Source organism: Akebia trifoliata, chromosome 3 (genome assembly GCF_017979445.1).
Source record: "Akebia trifoliata isolate Shusen 1 chromosome 3, ASM1797944v1, whole genome shotgun sequence".
NCBI lineage: Eukaryota > Viridiplantae > Streptophyta > Magnoliopsida > Ranunculales > Lardizabalaceae > Akebia > Akebia trifoliata.
In genome coordinates, this window is record NC_141377.1 from 18,675,808 (window position 1) to 18,699,834 (window position 24,027).

A 24,027-nucleotide genomic window follows, 5' to 3' on the forward strand; every position below is an offset into this window, starting at 1 on the left:
GTTTTTGTTCACCCTTATTGCCCCTGGTGCCACTTACGATTTTCACCAGACCTGGTTTCCACATTTTTGCGTATCGACATCCTTTTTGGGATTTTCATCGTGCCGATGACTTTGATCTTGCCATAGTCTGATTCTTTTACTCATAGAGCCCTTTCAGGTTTTCACTATGCCCTTTTAGACCATGTTTGTATTTTTCTGGATTTTTTCATTATAATTTTGCTCGGAGTCTCTGTGTCTTTGTGGCTTGGTGACTCAAGTTGAGCTACGATATCGGCGACTCTACTCTTGTAATGGCACTCTTTCTTGAGTAATCGATCTAGATTTCCCTCTTGAGTTTGTTGACGACTATTCGTGGTTCGGCAACTCAAGTTGAGCTGCGAGATCGGCTACTCTACACTTCGAGTACTCTTTTTTTTTCGAATATCCGACCTGCATTCCCCTCTCGAGTCTTCCAACGACTAATAAGACTTTTGAGGTCCAGACCAAGTAGCAAGATCATTGGTGCTGCCAATGTCATTATGTTGTCCTAGAACATTCCCTGATCAAAAAGGACTTTTGTTGGGACGAAACGTTGGCTTAGGCTTATGGTAGTGGCAGGATACAAAAAGGTTATGGTCTGGATTTATCTAGAATGGATTAGACATGGGGTTCGTCTATTTTTTTTTCGAAAAGGTGATCTGTGTCTCCTCCCAGCGTCTCTCGAACTTGTTTAGGCTGGAGATTTGGGTCGAGCTCAGATCAAGTGTCCGAGTTTTTGACTTTTTTGATTTTTTTGCATTTTTAGCCGTTTACAGTTTATCCTCATGCGGGCCAGGAGTACCTTAGATGCTTTGATCTCTTTGATTTTCTTTTCTTTTGCCACCTCTTTTTTTTCAATTTTTTTTTGTATCGTTTGGTAGTTGTTGACTTGTCCCAGTCTTAGGTTAAGAAATGAAGGTGATGGCTCACAAGGGTTGACTAAGGTTAGATAATTTATTTGGGATAGTAAATATATTCTTTCATCATCTCAGGGTCAGATCTCAGGCATAGTATTTCTTGACAGTGTCAGCATTGATCGGTTGCGGGAAGACTTGTCCGTCCATCTCTGTAAGGATCAGAGCTTCTCCTGTCATTACCTTCTGTACGATGAATAGTCCCTCATAGTTTGGTCAAAATTTTCCTCTGGCGTCTTCTTGGATTGACAAAATCTTCTTCAGAACAAGGTCTCCTGGTGAGAAATCTCTAGGCTTGACTTTCTTGTTGTAGGCACGGGCTATCCGTCGTTGATAGATCTGTCCGTGGCAGATGGCTGCGAGGCACTTTTCTTCAATCAAATTTAGTTGATCAAACCGAGCTTGAATCCATTCCGCTTCGTCTAACTCTGCTTCTTTAAAGATCCGGAGGGAGGGAATCTCAACCTCTACGGGTAAGACTGTTTCCATTCCGTAAACCAAAGAATACGGAGTTGCCCCAGTCGAAGTTCTGAACGAGGTTCGATAGGCATGGAGTGCAAAAGGCAACATGTCATGCCAGTCTTTGTACGTAACCACCATCTTCTCGATGATTTTCTTGATATTCTTGTTGGCTGTCTCGAATGCTTCGTTCATCTTGGGTCTATAGGGTACAGAGTTGTGATGAGTGATCTGGAAATCTTCGCACATCTTGATCATATCTTTTTATTGAAGTTCTTGACGTTATCAGTCACTAATCCGCTGGGAAGCCCATATCTGCAGATAATGTTGTTCTTGACAAACCTCAGGACATTACTTCTCTTGACGTTGGCGTATGAAGCAGCTTCTACCCACTTGGTGAAGTAGTCGATAGCCACTAAGATGAAGAGATGCCCATTTGTAGCTTTAGGTGAGATTGGCTCGATAACATGCATTCCCCAGAGCGAAAAAGGCCTAGGCGTAGTCATATTATGCAATTCTGATGGCGGAGCATTGATCTTGTTGGCGTAGATTTGGCACAGATGGCATTTGCGGACATACTGATAGCAGTCACTTTCCATTGTTGTCCAGTAATATCCCATCCGCATAATCTTTTTTACTAGCATATGACCATTCATGTGAGGTCCACAGACTCCACCATATACAGTCTCGATTAATCGTTTTGCTTCTACTTTTACCACACATCTGAGCAAGACCTCGTGGTGGGACTTCTTGTACACAATACCATTGCTTAAAAAGAATTGCCCTGCCAATTTCTAGATAGTCCTTCTGTCATTTGGCGTTGCATCTGAGTGAAGGATTCGATCTTCGAGATATGCCTTGATGTCTGAGTACCAAGGCTTTTCTTCAGATTCTTCTATTTCGACCGGTAAGCAATAAGCCGGTTCATCTTCAATTCCAATCTCAATTGGATCGATGATCAGATCTTCTGAAATACTAATCATGGAAGCAAGTGTAGCTAGTGCATCGGCAAACTGGTTCTTAGCTCTTGGCATGTATGTGAATGAGATTATGTCAAAGTGTGAGCTTAGATCCTCTAGATACTCGTGATAAGGGACCAGTCTTTGTTCCCGAGTCTTCCATACTCTAGTCGTCTGATAGACTACTAAGCTTGAATCTCTTAAAACATCAATCTCATCTACCTCGAGATCTAGTGCTGCTTTTAACCCTGCTATGCATGCTTCGTATTTAGCCTCATTGTTAGAGCATTGGAACTTCAACCTGATTGCGATTGGTACACAGGACCTATCTGGTTTAATCAAGACTGCCCCTATTCCATTTCCTTTCTGATTGGCTGCTCCGTCGAAGTACATCTTCCAGCCTGGTTCTTCGTCATCACCATCGTTTTCAATCTCAGTAAATAATATAGCTTCATCCAGGAAGTTTGTCTTTAACGGCTCGTAGTCAGGAAATGGGTGTTCGGCGAGGTGGTCCGCGATGGCTTGTCTTTTGATGGCTTTTTGAGTGACATAGGTGATGTCAAACTCAGATAACAATAACTACCATTTTGCTGTGCGGCCCATTAGCGCTGGTTTTTCGAATAGGTACTTCAGGGGGTCCATCCTAGTGATAAGCATAGTCGAGTAGCTAAGCAAATAATGACGCAATCGTTGAGATGCCCAGACTAATGCACAGCAAGTCTTCTCAATTGTTGAATACTTTACCTCATACTCGATAAATTTCTTGCTGAGATAATAGATAGCCTGTTCCTTCCGTCCTGATGCATCTTTAGACACGTGATTTCATCATTACGATGACCACATCTACAATGGTTTGGAGTCGTCACCATTCATTTTTGTAAGTGGGTGTGAATGGTCACCCGATGTGCATTTTTTAGAAAATGTGACATTTTTGGCATTTAGTGACTCTCGATGGATAGGAACTAATCGAGCCTTGAGATTCGGGGTAAGCGGTTCGCTTGGAGAAAAGGGAAGGTCTTAGGCACCTTTTTCTCCCCACTAAATAGTGGTAACCTCAACTCAACTCGGTCATTTTGATTTAAAAAATACAAAAAATAAAGTGCCACGTGTTGTGTATTTGTACCCTAATAGGGATTTATTTTTAGCTTGATTATAGGATCATCCCATTGAAGGGGATGATCCTTATAAACCTTTTCCTTGAGAAGAGAGGAAGGGGATGATAGAAGAGGCAGGGAGAGAGGGTGTAGAAGAGATGGAGATTATTTTTGTTGCACCTATCTTGTATCTTCTTTCTTCTTTTTTTATTCTTCTTTGAGTCCTTAGTATTTTAAGAAAATACAACTCTTTTTTGGTTGAAGGACTAGAGAAGAGATGATGAGAGAGATGAGTGTAGTATGTGATTTTTTTTTTGTGAGACTTGGGGAGGATTAGTGTGAGGGAATTGATAAGATTTTTCTTAGTGAGAAGGGTGATAGTTGTTAGTAAAGAGAGAGTTGGGGAGAAATTTTGTAGTGAAAGTTGGGAGAATTTTTGGGAAGAGGATGAGGGTATTTATAGATGTTGGGGAGTTATATTAGGGATATAATGGGGTGAAGTGAAGAAAAATGATAGAATGGTTATAAGTTTGAGAGTGAAGTGGGTGTAATTTAGAGAAGATTGGAGGGTATTTAAGGAATGGGGGTTAAATAGGTGAGTTTTGACCCAAATGGTTTGGATCCTACCCAACCCATTTGGGTGGAGTGTTTGGTGAGGTGAGTTTAAGATGGTGGTTGTGATTAAATGGTATTTGATTTAAGAGAATTGAGGATTTAAAGAGGTGGTTGATGATATTTTGGGAGGGTGAGGGAGATGATGCCATGTGTCAAAGTGGGTGAGAATGAAGGGTTAAAATAGGTTGATGGGAGAGGTTGAGTGTTTGACTTGAGAGGATGGTGTAGGTTTAGGTTGTAGATGTGGATTTTGTAGGGAATGATGAAGGTAGATTAGGGGAGGTATAGGTTAGGGGTGTGGGTGTGGGTAGATGTCTTTGATTTGAGAGAAAAGGTGATGGGTTGATGTGTGGGTAGATGAGATTTAAATAAAATTAATGGGGTAGGTAGTTGGGTGAGGGAGGTGAGATGGGGTGATGACATGTGTCATCTTTTGATGATAAAATAGTGATTGGTTGATGTGGGTTGTAGTTTATGGGTTAGGGTTGTGGGTTGGATAATGAATTGGATATGGTTAATGATTTGTGGGCTTTGTAGTGTTGGGCTTGGGTTTTAGAAATGATTTTGGGTTTTAGGGATTGGTTGAGGGTTATTTTGAAATGGATTTTAAGGGTATAGGTTGGTTTTAGATTTTAGGTGATGTGGGATTGATTATAGGCTAGGGGTAAGGTGAGAAATCGATTTAGGAAAGTATTGAGGGCTTGTGGGCCTCAGGTGGGCCTATGGTTTTTGCTGGTTCGGAGGCGGAGCGGTGGTAGTAGAGGAGGGGTAGGCATCCTAAGTCTCACATTTTTTTAATTTATTAATTTTTTGAGATTTTTGAATTTATTGAATTAATCAAAATGCCACGTGTTGGCAAATCGGGCTTTTTAGGCCCGTTGGAGAATTTCATCGAACATTCTGGTATTCTTAGATACAAAGGCGGAGAGGTGATGGTTTAGACAAATAAAGGATAGGTCAAACCACTTTGGTAGGTCCTTTCGACCATTGAAAGGTCTCAGGGGCCTCGGTGTAATTAAAACATCACAGAGTTGTGATTTGGGCTTTTGAAGCCCGTTGGCCAATTTTGTCGAAAAATCGACGTTTTGAATGTAGCGCGGTAGATGGGAGCGTGCCAAATCTTTTTGGTGGACCTACTAACCCATTGAGAGGTGTTAGAGGCTTTGATTTGTCAAAAAAAGTCATATTTCGATTGGTTTGGGCTTTTGAGGCCCGTTGGCAATTTTTATTGAAAAGTCTGTATTTTTGGGCTCTTTCGAGTTTGGGCCCGTTCAAATTGGGGTGTCTACAGCTTCTCTTCTTTGCAGGAATTGCGTGCAAAGAACTGCAAAGAATAGACTAAACCCCTATTTGCACGGGCAAACACGACTTCGAATTTCGGATTAAATTGATAAATTTTGTGGAAAATGGCGCCTTAAGCACGGGGTCTAACAGAGTTTTGCCTTATTAATTCATTGATCTCGATGGCGCGGAGCTCGTGTCAAATCGGAGTTGACTGCAACTCGAAAGGTTTTTTTTGAAATTCTTTTGATTTTTTTTTTAATTTCCTCTTCATTGCCCTCTTTTGTTGATCTTGCTCTGTTTCTATCATAAGCTAACCCTCTCAATTCATGCATTGTCCTTTGATACCTTTGATCCTTTCAATGGTGCAAGCACTGAGGTTGTTAGCAGTCGCCACAAATCTAAGAGAGAGTTTTGCAGTTGGAGCACAAGCAATATGGTTGTTAACAACTGTCACTGATCCAAGAGAGAGTTTTGCTGTTGGAGCACTCGCAATATGGTTGTTAACAGCTGTCACTGATCCAAGAGAGAGTTTTGCTGTTGGAGCACTTGCAATATGGTTGTTATCAGCTGTCATAGATCCAAGAGAGTGTTTTGCAGTTGGAGCACAAGCAATATGGTTGTTAACAGCTGTCACAGATCCAAGAGAGAGTTTTGCAGTTGGAGCACAAGCAATATGGTTGTTAACAGCTGTCATTGATCCAAGAGAGAGTTTTGCTGTTGGAGCACTCGCAATATGGTTGTTAACAGCTGTCACAGATCCAAGAGAGAGTTTTGCAGTTGGAACCGAATCAACCAAGATCTGGAATGCGACAGTCAATAGAGATCCACCAGACCCAACTTCAGTAATTCTACCTCTATTTACTGTTAGCCCATCGGGGAGTATAGCAAAACCAAGGAGAAGGAGTGCTACACAGTCTGGGTCTCCCCCATTTAGAACCACATTCATTGCAACAATATCAACAGGAACATAGATTACAAAAGAGCCCGTTGTATCGGTGCTACTCTCTTAATATCAACATGTTGCTCTGGCTGGTATTTGGAGTATTAACTCGCAGTAGAGAGACACAATTACCAAGATCTCTGCCATTTTAGCAATATGTGTTATTTCTTGAACAGCACCGCCATTAGAAAGAATATCCCACTCACTTCTAAAGTTCTCATCGGGAAGGAAATTGAAAACTCTCTTTGGTGAGACTTGAAATTCTGCTGTCATCACTTGAAGGGCTCTTTTATAATTTTCTGCTAGCCTTTTGATACGACCTCAAGAGTCGCTGCTTTTGAAACAATGTTAGAAAACACGGTGGACCACTGATTCACATCCATAAGGATCTCAACAAAGTTAATGTGATTCATGATAACAATGGCTGTTTCTCGAGAAGCTTCTGATTTCAATCCAAATGATTTCGGCCCAATTCCCCTTGGGAATGTTTGCATGTACTCATCTTCACTTAGAATCTCACAAGCATCGTAAGGCCACGCATCCATAAGGGTTTCCCTAATCTTATAAACTCTTCCATTGCTGCAACTGCGAGTTCGATGATCAATGGTTTATTTACCTCAGTAGGCCCGGAGAGTGATCTCAGGAGGAGCTTGCTTGGGGTCCCTGCTTCGATGCCCTTTGCGTCTTGTCTAGTGAATCATGATGCTTCAGACGCTGAAAAAATGATGATGAGTCAGGCTGCCAGGATCCGTGCTTTGGAGGAACGCCTTGACTCTTTTTTTCATGATGTTTGATTGACTGCGTTGTATTAACTCTTTTTGTATTTTCTTTTAATTACAAAATGTTGAAAGATTAATGCAAAGAAAATAGGTTTTGTACTTACTTGGCCTCAGGTGCATCTAATGCTTTGAAAACTTGAAGTTTGAATAAGTCCTAGAATCTTCATCATCGGCCAAAATAGTATTTTTTTCTTTTTTAAAATTTTATGAAATATCTTTATCAAATGAGTACGATAAATTCAGAGTTTGTAAAATCTTTGGTTGCGACGATCTTGGTGTTTTTGCCAACCATAGAGGATATAAACGTCAATTACTCTTTTGATTCCTTTAGAGTCATTCCCAGTGCCCTGGAATTGGAAGACTATTATCTGTTTGGGTCTTGGGATTTTTGAAAGATTTTGCCGTTCACAGTTTATACTCTTGCGGGCCAGGAGTTGTTTTTTTTTTTTTGTTAACCTTTATTGCCCCTGATGCCAATTACGATTTTCATCAGACCCGATTTCCACATTTTTACGCATAGACGTCCTTTTTGGGATTTTCATCGTGTTGGTGGCTTTGATCTTGCCATAGTCTGATTCTTTTACTCATAGCGCCCTTTCAGGTTTTCACTATACCCTTTCAGACCATGCTTTTATTTTTCTAGATTTTTCATTACAATTCTACTCGGAGTCTCCGTGTCTTTGTGGCTTGGTGACTCAAGTTGAGCTGCAAGATCAACTACTCTACTCTTGTAGTGGCACTTTTTCTTAAGTAATAGATCTAGATTCCCCTCTCGAGCTTGCTGACGACTATTCGTGGTTCGACAACTCAAGTTGAGCCGCGAGATCGACTACTCTACACTTCGAGTACTCTTTTTTTTCGAATATCCGATCTGGATTCCCCTCTCAAGTCTTCCAACGACTAACAAGACTTTGAGGTCCGGACCAAGTTGCAAGATCCTTGGTGCTGCCACTGTCATTATGTTGCCCTAAAACATTTCCTAATCAAAAAGGACTTTAAGTAGGACAAAACGTTGTCTTAGGCCTATGGTAGTAGAAGGTTACAAAAAGGTTAAGGTCTAGGTCTTAGTTTATTTAAAGTGGAGTAAACATGGGGTTTGTCTATTTTTATTTCGAAGAAGTGATCTATGTCTTCTCCCAGCGTCTTTCGAACTTGTTTAGGTGGGAGATTTGGATCGGGCTCAGATCAAGTGTCGAAGTTTTTGACTTTTTTGATTTTTTTGTTTTTTTGTTTTTTTTTTTTTAACCGTTCATAGTTTATCCTCATGCGGGCCAGGAGTACTTTTGATGCTTTTGATTTTTCTATTTCTTTCTAATCTTTTTTTTTGTAGTTGTTGACTTGCCCCAGTCTTAGGTTAAGAAATGAACGTGATGGCTCAAAAGGGTTGACTAGGGTGTGATGGTTTGTTTGGGATAGCAAAAATGGCCTTTCGTCATCTCAGGGTCAGATCTTAAGCGTAATATTTCTTAACAGTGTCAGCATTGATCGGTTTCGGGAAGACTTGTCCATCCATTTCTGTGAGAATCAGAGCACCTCCCGTCATTATCTTCTGCACGATGAATGGTCCCTTATAGTTCGGTCTGAACTTTCTTCTGGCATCTTCTTTGATTGGCAGAATCTTCTTTAAGACCAGGTCTCCTGGCGAGAAATCCCTAGGCTTAACTTTCTTGTTATAGGCACGAGCTATTCGTCGTTGATAGATCTGTCCATGGCAAATGGCTGCAAGGCGTTTCTCTTCAATCAGATTCAGTTGATCAAACCGAGCTTGAATCCATTCAGTTTCATCTAACTCTGCTTCTTTTAATATTCGGAGGGAGGGAATCTCAACCTCTACGGGTAAGACTGCGTCCATTCCGTAGACCAATGAATACGGAGTTGCCCCAGTCGAAGTTCTGAACGAGGTTCGGTAGGCGTGTAGTGCAAAGGGCAACATGTCGTGCCAATCTTTGTATGTAACTGCCATCTTCTCGATTATTTTCTTGATGTTCTTGTTGGCTGTCTCGACTGCTCCATTCATCTTAGGTCTGTAGGGTACAGAGTTGTGATGGGTGATCTGGAAGTCTTCGCACATTTTGATCATATCTTTGTTCTTGAAATTCTTAGTATTGTTAGTTACCAATCCGCTTGGAAGTCCATACCGGCAAATGATGTTGTTCTTGACAAACTACATGACGTTGCTCTTAGTGACATTGGCGTATGAAGTCGCTTCTACCCACTTGGTGAAGTAATCGATAGCAACAAGGATAAAACGATGCCCATTTGCAGCTTTTGGCGAGATCTGCCCAATGACGTCTATGCCCCAGAGTGAGAAGGGCCAAGGAGTAGTCATATTATGTAGTTCTGAAGGTGGGGCATTGATCTTGTTGGCATATATTTGGCATAGATGGCATTTGCGGACATGTTGATAGCAGTCACTCTCCATTGTCGACCAATAGTATCCCATCCTCATGATCTTCTTAGCAAGCATATGACCATTCATGTGAGGTCCGCAGACTCCCCCATGTACAGTCTCAATTAGTCGTTTCGCTTCTGTTTCTGCCACACACCTAAGTAAGATCTCATGGTGCGACTTCTTGTACAGAATACCGTTGTTCAAGAAAAATTGTCCTGCTAGGTTCTGAATGGTCCTTCTATCATTTGGCGTTGCGTCTGAAGGGAGCGTTCGATCTTCAAGATACGCCTTGATGTCAGAATACCATGGCTTTTCTTCAGATTCTTCTACTTCGATGGGTAAGCAATAGGCTGGCTCATCTTGAATTCCAATCTCAATAGGGTCGATGATTAAGTCTTCCGAGATGTTGATCATAGAGGCAAGTGTAGTTAGTGCATCTGCAAACTGATTCTTAACTCTCGGCATGTACGTGAATGAAATCCTATCAAAGCGTGAGCTTAGTTCTTCTAGATACTCGTGGTAAGGGACCAGTCTTTGCTCTCGGGTCTTTCATTCTCCAGTCGTCTGATAGACTACTAAGCTTGAATCTCTGAAAACATCGATTTCATCTACCTCGAGATCCAGTACTGCCTTCAACCCTGCTATGCATGCTTCGTATTCAGCCTCATTGTTGAAACATTGAAATTTTAGTCTGATTGCGATTCACGTGGGATCCATCTGGCTTGATCAGAACTGCCCCTATTCCATTTCCTTTCTGATTGGCTGCTCCGTCGAAGTACATTTTCCAGCTTGGTTCATTATTATCGTCTTCAACCTCAGTGATCAGTATGGCTTCATCAGCAAAGTTCATTTTTAATGGCTCGTAGTCAGGCAACGGGTGCTCGGCTAGGTGGTTGGCGATTGCTTGCCCTTTGATGGCTTTTTGAGTGACATAGGTGATGTCAAACTCAGATAACAATAGTTGCCATTTTGCAGTGCAACCTATTAATGCTGGTCTCTCGAATAGGTATTTCAGGGGGTCTATCCTTACGATTAGCATAGTTGAGTAACTCAGCAAATAGTGACCTAATCGTTGAGATGCCCAGACTAATGTGCAGCAAGTCTTCTCAAGCGTTGAATATTTTGCTTCGTATTCAGTAAATTTCTTGCTGAGATAGTAGATGGCCTGTTCTTTCCGTCTTGATTCATCGTGTTGTCCTAGCACACACCCCATTGACGTTTCTTGTACCGAGATGTACATCAACAAAGGTCGCCCTAGAATAGGAGGGATTAAGACTGGTGGATTGAGCAAATATTGCTTAATCTTGTCGAACGCTTCCTGACAGTCCTTGTTCCACTTCTTTAGCGTGTCTTTTCTCAGTAGCTTGAAGACTGGCTCACAGATAGGCGTGAGTTGAGCTATAAATCGACTGATATATTGTATCCTCCCCAGAAATGCCCAAAGATCTCTCTCTGAAACAGGTGCTTTCATCTCAAGGATATACTTGGTTTTTGCCGGATCTATCTCGATGCCTCTTCTGCTGACGATGAAACCCAGTAGTTTACCCGATGTTGCCCCGAATACACATTTTGCAGGATTTAACCTTAAACTGTACTTCCTCAGCCTGTCGAACAACTTCTTTAGATTCACCAGATGATCTTCTTAAATGTCGGATTTAGCAATCATGTCGTCTACATAGACCTCCATTTCCTTGTGGATCATATCGTGGAATAGTGCGGTCATTGCCCGTTGATAAGTTGCCCCTGCGTTCTTCAGTCCGAATGGCATGACTTTGTAATGGAAAGTACCCCATGGTGTGATAAATGCAATCTTTTCCTGGTCTTCTTCTGCCATTTTTATTTGGTTATAGCCTGAAAAGCCGTCCATGAACGAGAACATGCCATGCCCTGCTGTACTATCGACTAGAGTGCCAATGTGTGGAAGTGGGAAATCATCCTTAGGACTGGCCTTGTTCAGGTCCCGATAGTCAACACACATGCGTACCTTCCCATCTTTCTTAGGTACTGGGACGACATTAGCCAACCACTCAGGGTAAGTAGAGACTGCAAGAAATTCGGCTTCGAACTGTTTCATGACTTCGTCCTTGACCTTGAGGGTCCATTCTGGCTTTAATCTTTTCAATTTCTGCTTGATCGGCTTGCTTCCAGAGGCAATTGGTAGCTTGTGCACAACAAGATCTGTGTCCAATCCCGGCACATCCCTGTACGACCATGCGAAGACATCTTGATAATCTTGTAAGAGTTTGATCATTGCTTCCTTTTGTTGTGACGTTAATAAGGCTCCGATCTTGACAGTTCGTGGGTCCTCTTCGGTACCAAGATTGATTGAATCTATATCCTCAATGTTTGGCTGAACACCTTTTTCGTGACTTTCTACCAAGTCTTTGATTTCTTTAGACGGGTACTCCATTTCGTCCTCAGACTCTTCTTCGATCCCCATGAGGTCAAAGTCGAGTTCAAGATCAATCATACTCGTCCTTTTCAAATTTTATTTTATCTGGGTACTCATTTGATTGAGACATATCCCTTAAAAACTCTTTTTTTGGCTTTTGGAAAGTATCTATTTTTTTGCAACTTTGAAAGCTTTTTGATTTTTTTGACTTTTTAAGGAATATTTTTTTTTGTTACTTTTCGAATACCTGAAATAAGAAGAACAATCATGCGAATTCATTAATAAAGATAGGGAGCCCTCAAAATAGTCTTTACCCGAGGACGAGGGCTCATTATGATCCTCGAGCAAACTAAATTCGTTTAATTGCATTTTTTTTAGGCCTCAACAGCCTCAAGGGTTAACGAGAATTCTTCCCAATTGTTCAGAACTTCACCTTCTCTGAGAGGGCGGATGAGATATGAAAGTGATGTGTTGAGTGATTTGGTTGGTGGTTCGGAGATAACCATGATCTCCGATTGATTTTTGTCAGATGGGGGCATAGTCCCTCCCAAACTCGGTGGGATGACGACTGATGCCTAGTCAATGCCCGTTGGAAAGGGTGATTTGTTTCCTTGGCTAGTAGTGATTTCCACTTTGGTTGATTCTAAGGAGGTCTCTGATAGATTTTCATTGGAATCCCCATTGAATAAAACATCAATGCCTTCTACAAAGGATGACTGGGACTCAACAACTGAGTCTTCATGAATGTATACAGATTTGAATTTTACCCCTTTTGGCCCTTTTGCTGGTAGTGGTTCTGATAAGCTGTCGGGTCTGATATGTGATTTTGGAAAGCTAACGCTGATAGGCGGAACTCTGCCCAGGTTCCAGATATTTGGTTCACAGTTTTGCTTTCTCGCTAGTCGAAGCTCTTTTTTCTTTTCATTCATTTCTATAATATCCCTTTTTGTGGGCCTGAACCCGAGACCAAAATAAGGAGTATGCTTTTTGGCTTCAACCGGTGTAGCTCTCCCTCTTCCTCCTGGTCTCAACCCTTGCTTGGGTCGATAACCTGCCCTTTTCATGATCCGACCAACCATCAGATTTGTTCTTGATAGTTTTGCTTTTACCTTCTCCTGCTCCTTTTCAATATGATTGACAGCGGCAAATTGATAAGAGTGATAGAGTGCTTTGTCCTTCGTCATCTCAATGTCGATAAATGGCACATCCGGAGCTCTTCCAACCGAGATAAGATTTTCTGCCAGCACTGATATCATTCTCTGCCCCATGATGAACTTGACTCTTTGGTGTAGAGAGGACGGTACTGCCCCGACAATATGGATCCATGGCCTGCCCAGCAGTAAGTTGAAGGTCGTCGGTATTTCCATGACTTCAAACGTTACTTCGAATGTACATGGGCCTATTGTGACAGGTATATCTACTTCTCCTAGAGAATCCCTTCTCGAACTATCAAAATCTCGGACGACTTTATTGTTGGGCTTGACATGTGACCAATCAGCGTTAAGCTTTCGGAAGGTCTCAAGCGGACAAACATTAAGTGCTGAGCCGTTATCAATCAGCACCCTAGCAATCATCATGCCCTTGCATATGACCATGATGTTTAGTGGCTCGACGTTCCCCGTTCCTCCAAGCACAAATTCATCTTCAGTGAAAATAATGGGATTGGGGGCCATTATCTGGCCAATCGTTTGTTCTAGTTGCGCGGGTGAGGTAGTTGCAGGTACATGCGATTTTCCCAAAACTCTCAGTAATGCCTCATTGTATTCTTTTGATTTTTGCATCAGACCCAGGATACTGATTTGAGCTGGTTGTTTGTTCAATCTATCCACTATATTATGCTCACTCTTGAGAATGAGTTTGATGAAGTCTGTAGCTTCCTTATCCGTCACTTTCGCCTTCTCTTCTTTCTGTTCACTCTCACTTATTTTGTCCTTCCCTTTTACTTTTCTTTTCTCTTCATCCGTCATGCCTTTTGTTGTTTCTTCAGTCTTTTCCCTGATGCTTACCCCCTTTTCTGATATTTTTTTATATCGCCCTGCCCTTGTCATATGCCCAATGTCGGCCACCATTGCTTTCTTCATGGTTTCAACCCCGGAGGTTGTGATGATGGTTGTCTCGTAACTCCAGGGAACTGCCTAGATAGAGTTATAGGGGAATGGTTTGGGTGAGTGTATGGTCATGGGAGGCGGCTCGGGTTTTACATTGAGAATAAGGGGTGGTGGCGATGATTTGGATGAAACGGTAGCAGGAGTAGTTGATGGAGTGTATGGGAGGATGAGTGGTGGACGTGAAGATGCGGTGTATGGTATGTGAAGGGGTGGTCGAGTCATATATTGAGAATCTTGCAATACATATGGTATAATGAGAGGCGGTCGAGTAGTAGTATTGGGAGTTTGATGAGTGGGATAGATGGTGAGGTCAGATAATCTGAGAGGTGGTAGTGAATTTTGGGATGAGTTTGTCGTGTGGTGGTTGACTGTGTTAACCGTCAGTGTTTTTGATTCCTTTGTTAAGTGGACCCTGATTTTTGCTCCGATAGGCGCTATTAAATCTGAGGGATTGAAGTTGAGTTCTCCACAGACAACATTTACCCTGTGCCCACTCCCCTCTCCATTGTGAGTAAGTAGGGGGTTTTGGTTGATGTTCTATTGTTGGGGTGGGTTGGCAGGCCCATCTAGGATGAGAGCCTTTTTATCGATCAGGTTCTGTACTTGATGCTTGAGCTGCCAGCATTGATCTGTGGAGTGCCCTGGTGCACCCATGTGGAATTCACAGAACAAGTTAGGGTTGTACCCTGGCCCTTTTGCAGCCTTAGGATTTGGTGGACGTTTTACCAGATATTCGCCTCTAAGTAAGAGTGGCAGTAATTCTGATATTGTCATGGGCAATTTGGTAAATAATCTGTTTACCCTGTTAGGTCGTGCCTGCTGGTTTTACCCATACTGTGGTGCTGGTTGTGCTTGCAGAGGAACTGTCTGAAAGGGATTCTACGGTGCTGGAGCCCAAGCAGCTCGAGGTACTGGCTCCCAAGAGACTTATGGTGCCTGCGGCCTCTGAATTGGTGCCTGAATGAAAAGAGGTTGGCTGGGTTGTACATTGTTGACTTGAGTTTCTTCTTTCTTTTTGACAAAAGGCACGAACTTTTTCTGTGCCGATGTCCGTGCCGCTGCACTTAGGGCTGTGAAGTCAAATATTAAACCAGTCCGGATCCCGTCCTCGACCCAGTCTGCCACTTGAACTAAATTTGAGAAGGTGCCTGTGGTGTGTCCAACCAGATGAGTATAAAAGGCATACCCTAGTGTTGAGATGAACGTGGTGTTCATCTTTTGTTCAGTCATTGCAGGCCTTACTTGTGAAGCAGATTCTCGCCATCTCTAGGTGTACTCTTTTACTATTTCCATTTGCTTTCTAGTCATCTTGGCCATATCATTTCGATCCAGACCTACATCTGTGTTGAATCGATAATTATGCTAGAACATTTCAGCCAAGTCTTGCCAACTTTTGATAAGCGTATGGTCCAATCCGGAAAACCATTTGAGTGCTGGCCCTGTCAAGCTTCTTTGAAACAACTGCACCAGTAGCCTGTCATCTTCGCCGTATTGGTACATGGATCCGTAGTATAGTTTTAAATGTGACAGAGGACACCCCACCCCACTGTACTTCTCAAACTCCGGACATTTGAACTTGGTCGGCAACTGTGCATTAGGATAAAAGCAAAGGTCCCTGAATCTTATCCCTCCTAAAGTATTTGTACCCTTCATTCGTCTCATTTCTTCTTGGAGAGACTCTATCTGCTGGGCCATTTTGTTATCAGTGGCATTTTTGGCCTCAGGCACCCTGAAGTCACACTCATCATCTGGGATTACCACCGGAGGTGGTTGATTCTGTGGGATGTAAAGTGGAGGGCTCTGATACATTGGCACCGTAGGAGGTGGGGTGGTCTGTTGATCTGGTCATGTCTGTTCAAGGGGTTCCGGATTTGATCTAGATGCTTGGTGCTGAGCGGCTTGCGCTTGTAGGAAGTTAGTATTACTAAAAACAGCCATCAACATTTGTTCTTGTCTTTTTGTTTTTTCTACTAGCTTCGGCAAGTTCACTTGTCGCAGGTTGTGGGTCCTCTGAGTTGCTCATAGTTGATGTAGATCGAAGGAAATACGGAGGCTTCTCAGGGTGTTTGTACTTCTTTCGTTTGGCCACCTTTGGGTACAGAAGACCAAGCATTACTATCTTGTTTACAAAAAGAAAAATGCCTGACATTTTATTAGGTCGGGTAAAGTTATTTATTTTAAAGCAAACGAGTTTTAAAGAAAGAGTTCTTTGGTTCGGAGCCGACATTAACGCGAAGTTGGCATCAACACGGGACTGGCAAAATATTTTGAAAAAGAATTACATCAGCTGAAGCTGGCATCGACATGGAGCCGACGAAAATTAAAAAGATTTCATCAGCACGGAGCTGGCATCGACACGGAGTCGGTAAAATTAAAAAGATTTCATCAGCACGGAGCTGGCATCGACATTGAGTCGGTAAAATTTTAAAACGATTACATCAGCACGGAGCTGGCATCGACACGGAACCGGTAAAATAAAAAACGATTTCATCAGCACGGGGCTGGCATCAACATGGAGTCGGTAAAATTTAAAAATGATTACATCAGCACGGAGCTGGCATCGACACGGAGTCGGTAAAATTAAAAATGATTACATCAGCACAGAGCTGGCATCGACACGGAGTCGGTAAAATTAAAAATGATTACATCAGCACAGAGCTGGCATTGACACGGAGTCGATAAAAATTAAAAAACGATTTCATCAGCATGGAGCTGGCATCGACACAGAGTCGGTAAAATTTTAAAAATGATTTCATCAACACGGGGCTGGCATTGACACGGAGTCGGTAAAATTTAAAAATTATTACATCAGCGCGGAGCTGGCATTGACACAGAGTCGGTAAAAAAGGATTTTGAAAAAGAATTACATCAGCCGAAGCTGGCATCTAGATGGAGTCGATAAAATTTTAAAAATGATTTCATCAGCACGGGGCTGGCATCGACACGGAGTCGGTAAAATTTAAAAATGATTACATCAGCACGGAGCTGGCATCACACGGAGTCGGTAAAATGGATTTTGAAAAAGAATTACATCAGTCGGAGCTGGCATCGACACGGAGTCGGTAAACTTAAAAAGATTTCATCAGCACGGAGCTGGCATCGACACGGAGTCGGTAAAATTAAAAAGATTTCATCAGCACGGAGTTGGCATTGACATTGAGTCGGTAAAACATTTTGAAAAAGAAAATCACATTTTGAATTTTGTATACCAACCCATTAAACAATTAATTTATGCCATGATTATCCACAAAGAAACTAAATTTTTTTTTTGAACTATTGAAAATTGCTTGACAGCTAAGATTTTCCTTGAATAACAATTTTCAATAACTCTGTCTTACATTCTTTTACATGGACGCTTGGATTTGTTTTGATCATCATCAGGATTGCTGGGACAATTAGGTTTGCTTCTTTTGGTTCTAACAACTAGCTCCTTAAACTATGCTGGTCCATCTGGATACCCTAAGGTGCGATTGTTCCAAGCCTTCTCAATGAGATGCACTAACTTTTCAGTCAATGGTTCAGGAGAAAAGAATTATTTGTGTTGAGGTAGTGAAAACTCTATAAGTACTCCATACTGTTCTGGGATCAAAGCAGGTTGGTAAAAAGATGTCTCCTCCAGTCCAATCAAACGGACGTAATAGGATCCTTTAGTACCTAAAACAAGGTAGTCCGTCATCCACCAAGGGTATCTCAAACCAATATGACGGGCAAGGCGAGAATCCAACCATTTGCTCCAAGCCTTAACTGAGTTGTGACGCACTAACATGTTTCTCTTGAAAAAGTGCTCTGGTCTATACTCGAGGGTTGAAAGAATGTCCACAATTTTAAGACGATCGCAAAGCCATATATAAAGTAGGTGAGAGCTTCCTTTGAAATCCCTTCCCTCACCATTTTTATGGCATCCAAACCTGAGAAGGTTTCAGCTAGAATAAGAGGTATGGGATTGGCTTTTCTAGAGAGCTGGGAAGCTATGTCTATGAAAGACTCAGGAATAGTTTGGCCCTCACTTTTGGAGGTCAGTATGTATTGGGCTAAGATTCCTAAACACAATCGATAGTCTCTAGTGGCTCTCCAAGCTTCTGGTTTTATATTGATGGGATGACTACGAGAGTGGTATGGACTCAATAAGGGTACTAAATCCAATCTCCCGTTACGGACTAAGGCTTTGGCTTCTTCCTCTGAAATGTTTAGGCCTGTGGCGAGGTCACCAGAATATCCTGTCTTCAATGAAGGCCTGACTAGAGGACCTGAAGTAGATATCCCCATGATGCCATAATAGTCTTCATGAGTAGAACACAAGTGCATATGTCCAATGTGGAAGATGTGAAGATAAGGGTTCCAACGTTTAGCCATAGCGCGCAAAAGGTTCCAATCTATCTCGAACTCGTAGAAGTACAGAGTGCATCTCAACATGAATTTTCCAAAGTTGAATTTCTCTACGGTGTGCATCCCCGTGATGGTTGTTTTGACCAATTGGTCGATTGGGTTATTGCCTACAGCCAGCATCCTGAGTTGACACAAAAGAATAGTTCAGTACATTTCCAAGGTCCATGTAAAATTACTTTTCTTTTGAAAATTTTTGTTCTTATGGAAAACACTTTCTTGAAAACACTTTTTTTTTTCTAGAGAACACTCTTTTTGGAAAATCTACTTTCTGAAAAATATTTTTCTTTTGTAAATCACTTTTCTTTTTTTTTGAAATTTTGATTTCCATTTTGATTCAAATGGCCCGGCCTATCATGATTATTGGATCGAGATGGACTGGGTCATTATTGAAGTTTTACAAGAAATGGATTCTTTATTGGGTCGGTGCACCCATTTCAATTTCTGAAAACAAAATTTTTGATCCTTGAGGACAATCATAAACTCTGATCTCATCATTCACATCATTCACATACATCAATCATCAGGTTCCATTCGATGAACAACCCGGGAACAGCTATGATAAGCTCGAGTCATGACTTACAGGGAAGGTTCTAGACTCTAAGCTTACTACGTGCAATGCGTTTTTATCTGGCCACCCTTGCCCAAGCACACCTATATACCTCTCAAGCGTACTCAATCAGACGGTACGTGGTGACTTGGTTTGATATACCGTATAGGAGATAATCTAAAACTTTAATTCACTTCTCTGAAGCCAAAAACAGCCAGTTTGATCCCCAGTTGAGAGGTGGCGCACGATGCTTTGCAAGGGCCCACTTAAGTACCTCTCGTCTAGAATAGACGTAGTCTATCCCCCTCGTACAGTAGGGTACAGCGGGGCAGGATCTTGCTTAGGCACTGGTTTTGATCAAAAAGTGCAATTGATGTACTTGGATTATCTTTTATATACCTACAGGTACGAGTCAAGAGTTGTAGCTTTCATAAATGATTTTCGCATCCCGCGAGGGGACCGACCACGTACTAGTACTACGTTGGCAATCGGGACATGTGACCGTGCGGCTTACAATAGGACAAAGGCTCAGGTCGCTCCAACATGGGTGTATCAATATACCTTTCAGAATCACCTGATCAAACGGTATTGATGCCCCAGTTTTATATACCTTACGGTACGTGATTGGAGTTGTGATTTTCATGAATGACGTCGCATCTCCGAGGAGACCGGGCCACGCACTAGTGCCACGTTGGCTATTAGGGACGTGCAAGCGTGCAATACAGTAAAATAAACGTGCTAGTGGTGTGTGCAAATAGGATAGGGTGTGCCCGGGGTATTTTCCAGATGAGTGGGCCCGTTGGCCAAATAACAGTGACCATGGCTTTTTAGATAATTAGTCCATAAGAGTTGCACATTCATAGTTAAGCATCAACCAATCGAATTTTTTTTTTTTAATCATTTTTTTTCAATTTTATGAATGAACTAATCATAAAAGGACTTCTCTTTTTATTTTTATTTTTTTATAGTCCAACCGATGATCACTTTGAATTTTCATTTTGATCAATCAAAAGGTGGCGAGCAGTACGTCCTGAGTTTAAAAAAGATGATTCGTTTGATCTTTTGAAGCTTTAAAACTTAAAATAAAAATAAATTCCAAGAGGAAAGTTTCCAAGACTGATGTAAGGAACAAGTTGAACAAAATATTTTTTTTTTAATTATTTTTTTAATTAATTTTTTTTTGTGTGCTCATTTTGAGGCACATTGCCTCTGGTTTTTGGCTTGGGCCAAATTTTTTTCCTTTTTTTATACTCTTTTTTCCTACTCATTTTGTATCTCGACGAGACGTCAATCGGAAATGATAGCGTAAACGATAGTAAACGAGCTCAAAAATCGATTCTGACTTGTCAAAATGTGGTTGACTATGTCCCATTTGTTAGAAAATTTTGTTCTACCCCAAATCGATATGCACTAATAGCTAATCGAAGATCGGACGAGAAAGTTATGATCAGTTTAAGTTCGACTGTCCATTCGGCCAAAAAAGAAGAAAACGACTTTTTTTTTATTTTTTTATTTTTTATTTTTTTATACTAATTTTGAGGCACATTGCCTCTGATTTTTGGCTTGGGCTAAAAAAAAGAAAAATTTTTATCATTTTTTTTTATGATATCGTGCTTAAAAACATAATCGGATAAATAAAGTAAAAATTGATTTTGTTTTTCTTTTCTTTTTTTTTTTTATTTTTCTCAAGGGAATAAGTAAATAAAGGAAACCTACCTAAAAAATAAATATAACAAATACAACAAATAATGTTAGCTTGTAAATAAGAAAATTTTCTTTTCAAAATAACCGAGTTGACACGAGGGTAGAGCCTTTACTCCCCAGTGGAGTCGCCAAGCTGTAGACACGTGATTTCATCATTACGATGACCACATCTACAATGGTTTGGAGTCGCCACCATTCATTTTTGTAAGTGAGTGTGAATGGTCACCCGATGTGCATTTTTTAGAAAATGTGGTATTTTTGGCATTTAGTGACTCTCGATGGATAGGAACTAATCGAGCCTTGAGATTCGAGGTAAGCGGCTCGGTTTGAGAAAAGGGAAGGTCTTAGGCACCCTTTTCTCCCCACTAAATAGTGGTAACCTCAACTTAACTTGGTCATTTTGATTTAAAAAATATGAAAAATAAAGTCCCACATGTTGTGCATTTGTACCCTAATAGGGATTTATTTTTAGCTGGATTATAGGATCATCCCATTGAAGGGGATGATCCTTATAAACCTTTGCCTTGAGAAGAGAGGAGGGGGATGATAGAAGAGGGAGGGACAGAGGGTGTAGAAGAGATGGAAATTATTTTTGTTGCACCCACCTTGTATCTTCTTTCTTCTTTTCTTCTTCTTCTTTGAGTCTTCTTGAGTCCTTAGTATTTTAAGAAAATACAACTCTTTTTTGGTTGAAGGAGTAGAGAAGAGATGATGAGAGAGATGAGTGTAGTATGTGATGTTTTTTTTGTGAGACTTGGGGAGGATTAGTGTGAGAGAATTGATAAGATTTTTCTTAGTGAGAAGGGTGATAGTTGTTAGTAGAGAAAGAGTTGGGGAGAAATTTTGTAGTGAAAGTTGGGGAAATTTTTGGGAAGAGGATGAGGGTATTTATAGATGTTGAGGAGTTATATTAGGGATGTAATGGGGTGAAGTGAAGAAAAATGATAGAATGGTTATGAGTTTGAGAGTGAAGTGGGTGTAATTTAGAGGAGATTGGAGGGTATTTAGGGAAGGGGGGTTAAATGGGTGAGTTTTGACCCAAATGGTTTGGATCCTACCCAACCCATTTGGGTGGAGTGTTTGGTGAGGTGAGTTTAAGATGGTGGTTGTAATTAATTGGTATTTGATTAAAGAGAATGGAGGATTTAAAGAGGTGGTTGATGATATTTTGGGAGGGTGAGGGAGATGATGCCATATGTCAAAGTGCGTGAGAATGAAGGTTTGAGATAGGTTGATGGGAGAGGTTGAGTGTTTGACTTGAGAGGATGGTGTAGGTTTAGGTTGTAGATGTGGGTTTTGTAGGGAATGATGAAGGTAGATTAGGGGAGGTATAGGTTAGGGGTGTGGGTAGATGTGTTTGATTTGAGAGAAAAGGTGATGGGTTGATGTGTGGGTAGATGAGATTTAAATAAAATTAATGGGATAGGTAGTTGGGTGAGGGAGGTGAGATGGGGTGATGACATGTGTCATCTTTTGATGATAAAATAGTGATTGGTTGATGTGGGTTGTGGTTTATGGGTTAGGGTTGTGGGTTGGATAATGAATTGGATATGGTTAATGATTTGTGGGCTTTGTAGTGTTGGGCTTGGGTTTTCGAAATGGTTTTGGATTTTCGGATTGGTTGAGGGTTATTTTGAAATGGATTTTGCGGGTATAGGTTGGTTTTAGATTTTAGGTGATGTGGGATTGATTTTAGGCTAGGGGTAAGGTGAAATCGATTTAGGAAAGTATTGAGGGCTTGTGGGCCTCAGGTGGGCCTATGGTTTTTGCGGGTTCGGAGGCGGAGCGGTAATAGTAGAGGAGGGGTAGGCATCCTAAGTCTCACATTTTTTTAATTTATTAATTTTTTGAGATTTTTGAATTTATTGAATTAATCAAAATGCCACGTGTTGGCAAATCGGGCTTTTTAGGCCCGTTGGAGAATTTCATCGAACATTCGGTATTCATCTTTAGAAAGGCGGAGCGGTGATGGTTTAGAAAAAAAGGATAGGTCAAACCACTTTGGTGGGTCCTTTCGACCATTGAAAGGTCTCAGGGGCCTCGGTTTAATTAAAACATCACAGAGTTGTGATTTGGGCTTTTGAAGCCCGTTGGCCAATTTTGTCGAAAAATCGACGTTTTGAATGTAGCGCGGTAGATGGGAGCGTGCCAAATCATTTTGGTGGACCTACTAACCCATTGAGAGGTGTTAGAGGCTTTGATTTGTCAAAAAAAGTCATATTTCGATTGGTTTGAGCTTTTGAGGCCCGTTGGCAATTTTTATTGAAAAGTCTGTATTTTTGGGCTCTTTCGAGTTTGGGCCCGTTCAAATTGGGGTGTCTACAGCATCATGTTACCCTAGCACACACCCCATTGACGTTTCTTGCACTGAGATGTACATCAACAGAGGTCGTCCTAGAGTGGGAGGGACTAGTATTGGTAGATTGAGGAAATATTGCTTGATTTTATCCAACGCTTCCTGACAGTCCTTGTTCCACTTCTTTGGCATCTCCTTCCTTAGTAGCTTGAATATCGGTTCACAGATAAGCGTCAATTGCGCTATAAACCGATTGATATACTGTATCCTCCCCAGAAAGCCCCGAACGTCTTTTTCCAAAACAGGTGCCTTCATTTCGAGGATATTCTTAGTTTTTGCCAGATCTATCTCAATACCTCTTCTGCTGACAATGAACCCATCTTTTTTGGGTACTGGTACAACGTTAGCCAACCACTCAGGGTATGTAGAAACTGTAAGAAATCCGACTTCGAACTGTTTCATGACTTCATTCTGGCTTCAGTCTTCTTAGTTTCTGCTTGATTGGCTTACTTCCGGAAGCAATTGGCAACTTGTGGACGACCAGATCTGTATCTAACTCAGGCATATCCCTATACGACCATGCGAAGACATATTGATACTTCCGTAAGAATTCGACAATTTCTTCTTTCTGTTGCGACGTTAATAAGGCTCCGATCTTGACAATTCGTGGGTCCTCTTCGGTACCAAGATTGATTGATTCTGTATCCTCGATGTTTGGCTGAACACCTTTCTCATGACGTTCTACCAAGTCTTTGATTTCTTTGGGTGGGTACTCCATTTTGTCCTCAGACTCTTCTTCAATCCCCATGAGGTCGAAGTCGAGTTCAAGATCGAAATCATACTTGTCCCTTTCAAATTATGTTTTGTCTGGGTACTCATTCGATGGAGACAGCTCCCTTGAAAACTCTTTTTTTGGTTTTTTAAAATATCTATTTTTTTGAAATTTTGAAAGATTTTTTATTTTTTTGTTTTTTGAGTAATTTATGATTTTTTTACTTTTTGAGGAATATTTGTTTTTTTGTGATTTTCTGGATACTTGAAATAAGAAGAACAATCATGTAAATTCGTTAATAAAAATAGAGAGCCCTCAAAACAGTCTTTACCCGAGGACGAGGGCTCGTTATGACCCTCGGGCAAACT

General features: G+C 41.3%; 1 pseudogene; it reads right to left on the reverse strand.

Annotated features, from left to right (window-relative positions):
- Nucleotides 1–23,349, reverse strand: part of LOC147406102 (homeobox-leucine zipper protein ROC2 pseudogene) — an 87,539-nt pseudogene extending 64,190 nt beyond the window's left edge.
- Between the last annotated feature and the right edge of the window lie 678 nt (nucleotides 23,350–24,027).